The 6,507-nt window shown below is 34.0% G+C and overlaps 2 long non-coding RNA genes across 5 annotated transcripts; both read right to left on the bottom strand.

Moving 5' to 3' along the window:
- Positions 1–146: 146 nt before the first annotated feature.
- LOC111903916 (uncharacterized) lies at positions 147–2,320 on the bottom strand. 2 transcript variants are annotated; one of them, XR_008230116.1, is made up of 4 exons: positions 2,025–2,320; positions 1,128–1,534; positions 923–1,029; positions 147–283 (listed from the first exon to the last, which is right to left on the bottom strand). It is a non-coding gene; the product is annotated as an uncharacterized LOC111903916 (long non-coding RNA). The 2 variants fall into 2 exon arrangements; XR_002854352.3 differs by having other exon boundaries at positions 1,128–2,299.
- Positions 2,321–2,604: 284 nt separating this feature from the next.
- Positions 2,605–4,152, bottom strand: LOC111903917 (uncharacterized). Of its 3 annotated transcripts, XR_002854355.3 has the most exons (5): positions 3,730–4,149; positions 3,196–3,637; positions 3,044–3,112; positions 2,812–2,930; positions 2,605–2,745 (listed from the first exon to the last, which is right to left on the bottom strand). It is a non-coding gene; the product is annotated as an uncharacterized LOC111903917 (long non-coding RNA). The 3 variants fall into 3 exon arrangements; XR_002854356.3 differs by having other exon boundaries at positions 2,605–2,930; positions 3,863–4,152; XR_002854353.3 differs by having other exon boundaries at positions 2,605–2,930.
- Positions 4,153–6,507: the final 2,355 nt, after the last annotated feature.

The following is a 6,507-nucleotide window of genomic DNA, read 5'->3' as shown; positions in this document are numbered from 1 at the left end:
AATATTTAAAACCAACAAAAAAGGTTGCTACTCCCTTATTGTCAACGGTGCATCCATTTCCATTTCTGGCTTCCCATGCATCCATTTCCATTTATGGCTACATGGGCAGCATCAATCGGTAGTGTCATGTTAGGAGCCCACTGAGCATTGGGAATTTGAGCAAACCATTGATCACCAATGTCACCAAGCATATCACCACCATAGTCTGGGTAGTCATGGTTAAAGCTATCTTGTCTTCTCGTTCTTTTACCTCCTCACGTTCCCTATAGAAAAATAGAGCCACCTACAGTTCCAACCGATTTATAAATTTTGCCATTAGTGAACTGATGTGATTTCTAGTATGACTTTTTATAAAAATGCCATGGTGGTTGATTTCCAACAAAAAAATAATAACAAATAGTTTACTCATTTTACCAATATTGGTAATATACTTTACATTTTACCCATGAAAGAAGTATATAAGCGCATTTGTTTAACCCATAAACATAATTACAAATCTACCGATATGGCATTAAAAAATTCATTACAGCAACATACTTACATTCCTTACCAATAATAACAATATGTAAGAAATAAACTACATTTTTTAAAATCGGTTGCAAAATGAAATGATATTGATATCGAGTGGACTGCTATTATTACAAATCTATCGATATAGAATTAGAAAATTCATAATATCAACATACTAATGTTTCCTTACTAATAATAGCAATATGTATGAAATAAATTATATTTTTAAAATCAGTTCAAAAATTAAAGTATATTGCTATCGAGTGGACTGCTATTATTTTTAAAGGAATGTAAATGAGTTGCTAATATGGGTAAAAAAAATAAAGTAGAGTTTCCATATTGGTAATGTGAGTAATATATGTTGCTATTCTTTGAAAAATAATAAAATTGAAGCATATGGATTGGTTCTAACTTTATTTCCCATGCTGCATGAGATATTAAACCAGATATGTGATATTTGCGCCGCATATTTCCGCGGTCAGTAACTTCAACCTTGATTTCTCTTAGTTCCTTTTTGATCTAGTCAGCATAATAAATAATAAAAGAATAACATCAGTGAGTGTACAAATCATATTTAAACAAATTACCGAATATTGAAAAAGGAAGTTAATCTTCACTCTTTATTGCATCAGATAAAGGTCTTGCAGAAACATCCATATTCAAAAGGTTCTGACAAAGTCAATGATAGGAAATGGCTCAATGAACGCAGTTGAATACATATATGCATCACATGATGTCATGAAAATACATCAGTGCAACAAATTTTAAAAAAGATCAGAACAAAACTGATTTTCTTTGAGTAAATTAGAAAAATGGTCTCTTTGTAGGAAATATACTTTACCTGTGTGACTTGAAACAATTTAGTTTACATGTTTTATGAAAAAAGGAAATATACTTTAACTTTTACCAATAACAACAATGTAATTACGATTTTCTTACAATTATAGTAATTTTTAACCTAGTAATCGGTCACCATTTGACCGTTTTGCTTCTGTCACATAAAAGTGATGAATGTTACCCGAACCTTGAAATTATTAGTTGAAACAGGAATGTTTTAATAAAAAAATACAAAATGTTTTGCAACTTAGAAAGACTAATAAACTAATAGGCCACTTGCACCATTTACGTATAACCTAATTATGCAATTCAATACCATTTTGGAAATTTCTAGTATAACATTTAGTTGGTAGTATTTTCTTCTCTTTAATTTCAAGAAATAATTATCAAATTTTTGTCTACTTGGCTTAAATTACAAAGAATCTCCCTTTAAACTTAATTCACACTATTTAGCAGTAAGATAGTGGTAACATAATCAATCCATAACCAAATTCAAAGTTTAAAACCGAAAAATCTTATTTGATGATTTTCGTTTGACTTATTTCCAAATAAATCGAAATGGATATAAGTAGACCATGTACACCACAACATGGGCAAAATAGCCACTATTTATATAAGATTAAGTGCATTACTCATATGGTATTAGCTAATTAACTTGAGGAATCAACATAGATTACCCATGCCAAATGTAGCCTAAGTGTTTGTGCAATTCTTCATCTTTTACCCCTTCAGTATCATTCTTTTTCTTCAGTCCTTCACAATTACAGAAATCATGATTACTTGAATCTGATGAAACATTCCATATGCCTCCTATATACATCATGCGAACATAATAAAAATAAACCAAACATAAGTGAAAAAAGGGTAAAATGGTCATTTGCTCCAAATAGTTCATATAGTCGAAAGAAAGAAACAATTGTTGTCTTTATAAATTGTCCAATTTTTTAATTTTTATGTATGAAATTAACAATCTTTTAACATATATATATATATATATATATATATATATATATATATATATATATATATATATATATATATATATATATATATGTTTTATGTAGTAAATTTGTTATCATGTCATTTGCAAGCTTTAGACCAGAAATGGATCTTCTAGGAAGGCCTATTCTCCTCTTTTAAACAGACCTTATCAAATCTCACCTGTTCCATGTGTAGTAGTCAACTTGCAATTGTCAACCAAAGACAAGTATATATACAGTATAAAGTTAATTTACAAGGGAAAAATGACATTTTGAGTACTTGGTGAAAACAAATGGTCCTAACATATTAGCATGTCCATCCATATCTAATAAGAGCATAGCAAATACATTTGCAAAAATATTTATCAAAATCTTCCAGGCCATGTTGGTAATGATCCTTGTAGATCTATCTATAAGGCTAGAACTTGGAAGCAGTCAGTATGGGTGTAAAAAATTAGGAAACTAAGAGGTTTAAGTGTGTCACCTAATGTTATATGCTCCGAATGGTGATTGAAAATTGGGTTAAAGGGGCTGTAAAACAGGGGAAGATAGTCTGGGGTAAGTTGAAACTGAGCATATAACCACAAGCAGTGTGAAATCCACCTAAACCAACCCAATATCAAAGTCCATCAAAATCAAACAGATAAGAAGAAAAATAAGCAATATGTATTATTAAAAAGGTAAATAATAAAGGGAATCAATCCGTTACTTCTTACCTTAAAAGACTTTTTCCCACAAGCCCTACATCAAACATATCGGTAAATGAATATAAATGAAAGTGCAACCTGCATATGTCAAGAGCCTTAATTTCTAGAAAGAATCAATTAATAAGATGAAGATACCACGAAGGGTGGTAGATAAATTATACCCGAATTAAAATTGTTGACTGTGTGCTTCCTCTAGTCTTTATCTATGGCTAAAAACCTTAATTTCAAACGAAAATCAAAATCAAAATGAAGGCTCTTGAAATAGTTGAATAAAAAAGGTTCACCTCTTTATCCATTCTTCCCAATGAGAGGGTTTAATTACAGAGAAGGTGAAAGAAGGTACCGGTAAGGGAAATAACAGATAAAACCAAATCAAAATTATGAGCTTAGTTGTAACTGGCCCTCCATCAACATCGAATGGTATATTGAATTTACCTACTTGCAATTTGAAATATAATTGGGCTGAAAACCATTCAATCTCAAGTCCCATGAAGAAAAATCAACTTATCTGACCTGCCTTTTTCTTTGCTAGCAAATCAATAACCATAACTGACTATTCTTAATTAGAAATCCTTCAAATCGTCTTCTTTAGCTAGCCCGAACCTGTAGAGAACATTAAGGGAGTCTAGTAAACCACCGGTATCGATTAATCCGAAAATGAAAACACATAAATCACAAAATTAGAAAATTCATACCCTAATAAACTTTAAAATTGTTTTCTTAGATTGGACCTGTGTTACTTACGGTAAGAATAAGGGGAGGAAACGCAAGACTGAAAGGATAGAGTAAGGTTTGAAGAAGAAGAAGAGACCTAAAGGATATGCATACCTGTGAAAGCTGGATGTGTCGTATGGAGTAAAAGCAGTGCAATATAAAATATATCAGTGAAGTGACACGTTTCATAACGACGCCAGCAACCAAGCAATAGTTGGCTAGCAGCTTTGGGGGAAACATCGGGAAGCAAGAAAACCCAACAAGGAAGTATGCAGACAGGCACCATGAGAGAAGCATGAGGTCAGGAAAGGTAACGGTGAGGCGGTTGGTGAGAACACTATACGTTAAAAATGGCCACCCAATGCCCGTTTTATCACCACCCAACCAACATCACATATGACTAAAGTGGAAAAAGAAAAACTATTTAATCAAAAACGCGAAAATGAATCTTATGTACAAAAATTATATGTGACTAAATATATAAGAACAACTATTGAACAAGAATGTGAAAATGAATATTGTCCATATAAATCATATCTACTTAAATACATATAATGTCATGTAATTAAGCACACAAGAACAACAACTGAATTGAGAACATGAAATAAATATTTTCCACATAAATTTTATGTGATTAGATATATATATATATATATATATATATATATATATATATTCACATGTGATTATATGCATTTAATCATATATGACATATGTAGACAATATGTAACATCCGAATTTTTAGGGATATTATTGTGTATGTCAGTCTTGAGATTGAACGATAGACTCGACGAGTTGAGGGTCCAACTCGCCGAGTCGATTTGGGTTTCTCCCGTAGATTTAATGAGTGGACCCGATGAGTCAGAGGAGGGACTCGCCGAGTAGGTGCTGGGTAGAGAAGCCCTAATTTCCGAGGTTTCGGATCTATTTAAAGGCACTTATAGCCTCATTTATGGCTACCCTTCCTTGAGAGAAAACCCTAAACGTGCATAGAGAGCCATGAGAGTTTTGGAAGCTAAAACTTGGAGTAATCTAGTGCATCTCTTGAGGAGAAGAGGAGATTATCCAACAAGGAAGCTAGAGAATCAGTGGATCTAGTGTAACTTCTTGCAAGGGCTTGAGCAAGAGGTAAGAGCATGCACCTTTCTTGTTATTTTGCTTAGATCTTGTTGCTTTGGAAGATTAGGGTTTCTTCCACCATTGTTGGGACTTTGATGCATAAGGTCCCTTTTGAGGTCTAGATTTCAGATCTGACATTTGTGAGGTCCAGAGAGTCTAAAGATTATAGCTTTATTTAGCCATATAAGAGTTATTATGGTTAATCATCCTTGTTATAGTTATATTGTCATTATGAGCCTTATATGCCATGTTTAAATGAAAAGCTTGCAACTTTACGTAACAATCGACCCTTACGATGGTAGATCTACTGTTTGGGGTGGTGGATCTTCCTTAAATCGTTTGAATGAGAAATCTGATCGAGGGGACTCACCGAGTTCATGGCCTGACTCGACGAGTCGGTGAGGGTTTGTCCCGATGGGTTGATTAAGTGATAACTTGGCGATTTGGGGGTCAAATCGACGAGTTGAGCTTGACTTTTGAGACTTCTGAGGATATGAGGGGACTCGACGAGTCGCAAAAGTGCACTCGACGAGTCGGGTCAAACATGGACTGTTGACTCGAGTTTAACTTTTGTTGACTTTGGGGCTTTGGTCAACATGAGTAATAGAGACCATGGAGGGGTAAAATGGTCTTTTATCCACTTCAAAGAGTTAAAGAGAGGAAGAATAGCCTTCGATCATTAGATTTGTGATTAGAGTATTACTTAGAGATATTCATCCCTTGTGTTAGGCGGAGGCTAGATCGAGATTTGGGAGCGAGGTTATTTACTTTCTACATGCCAGGTGAGTCTTCTCATTAGACTTTACCTTGAGTGGTATTTATGTGTTACCAGAGGGTCTTATGTGCTTACTTGAGTTATGCATTTTTTTTGTGTGATATATATGCTATGTTATGTGTTATTTAGAGTTATGACCGGAGGGTCTACATAGTTAGGACCTGAAGATCCACAGAGTTAGGACCGGAGGGTCCATGAGACTTGTGGGACGGGAGGGTCCCACTAAGACACATTGACCGGAGGGTCTTTCAGAGTTATAGCCTCGAGTGGCTAATATGTTATATGTGTTATTTTGGGGAACTCGCTAAGCTTCGTGCTTACTGTGTTATGTGTTCTGTGTTATGTGTTTCAGATTTTTATCAGAATCGTGGGAAGGCGCCGACTTGATTGTACACACCAGAGAAAGAGGTATATTTTGAGGATCCTGGATTGTTAACTAATTAACTATGGAGTTGCATTTGGAAAATTAAATTAATGGAATTAAATTGTAAAACGTGTTGTGATAATTATGTGTTCTTTAAATGAAAATTTTGTTTGAAAATTTACGTCGTTACAAGTTGATTTCAGAGCCTTGGTTTGAGGGATTCGGATGCACCTTCGGGTAAATCTTAACTCAAACTGAGGATTTGAGAAAAAATTTCAAGGAAATGATTTTTCTAAAAACAAGCAAGAGTTTCTAAGAGAAAACGAGAAGGAACAGTGTATACAATCAGCCAGAGCTCGAATGGTGATTTCCCAAAATACCCGACTTTTATATTATGAGATATTTTGTGATATTCTGCATACTAGAGGATAGGCTAGGTGTTTCATATTTTAGGACTAGAGTGGCTTGATTTGTGATGCCTTAGCCTAGGAGTTGCTACTA

Source organism: Lactuca sativa, chromosome 2 (genome assembly GCF_002870075.4).
Source record: "Lactuca sativa cultivar Salinas chromosome 2, Lsat_Salinas_v11, whole genome shotgun sequence".
Taxonomy (NCBI): Eukaryota; Viridiplantae; Streptophyta; class Magnoliopsida; order Asterales; family Asteraceae; genus Lactuca; species Lactuca sativa.
Note: the sequence above shows the minus strand (reverse complement) of the source record. Positions and strands in the feature narration are given on the sequence as shown.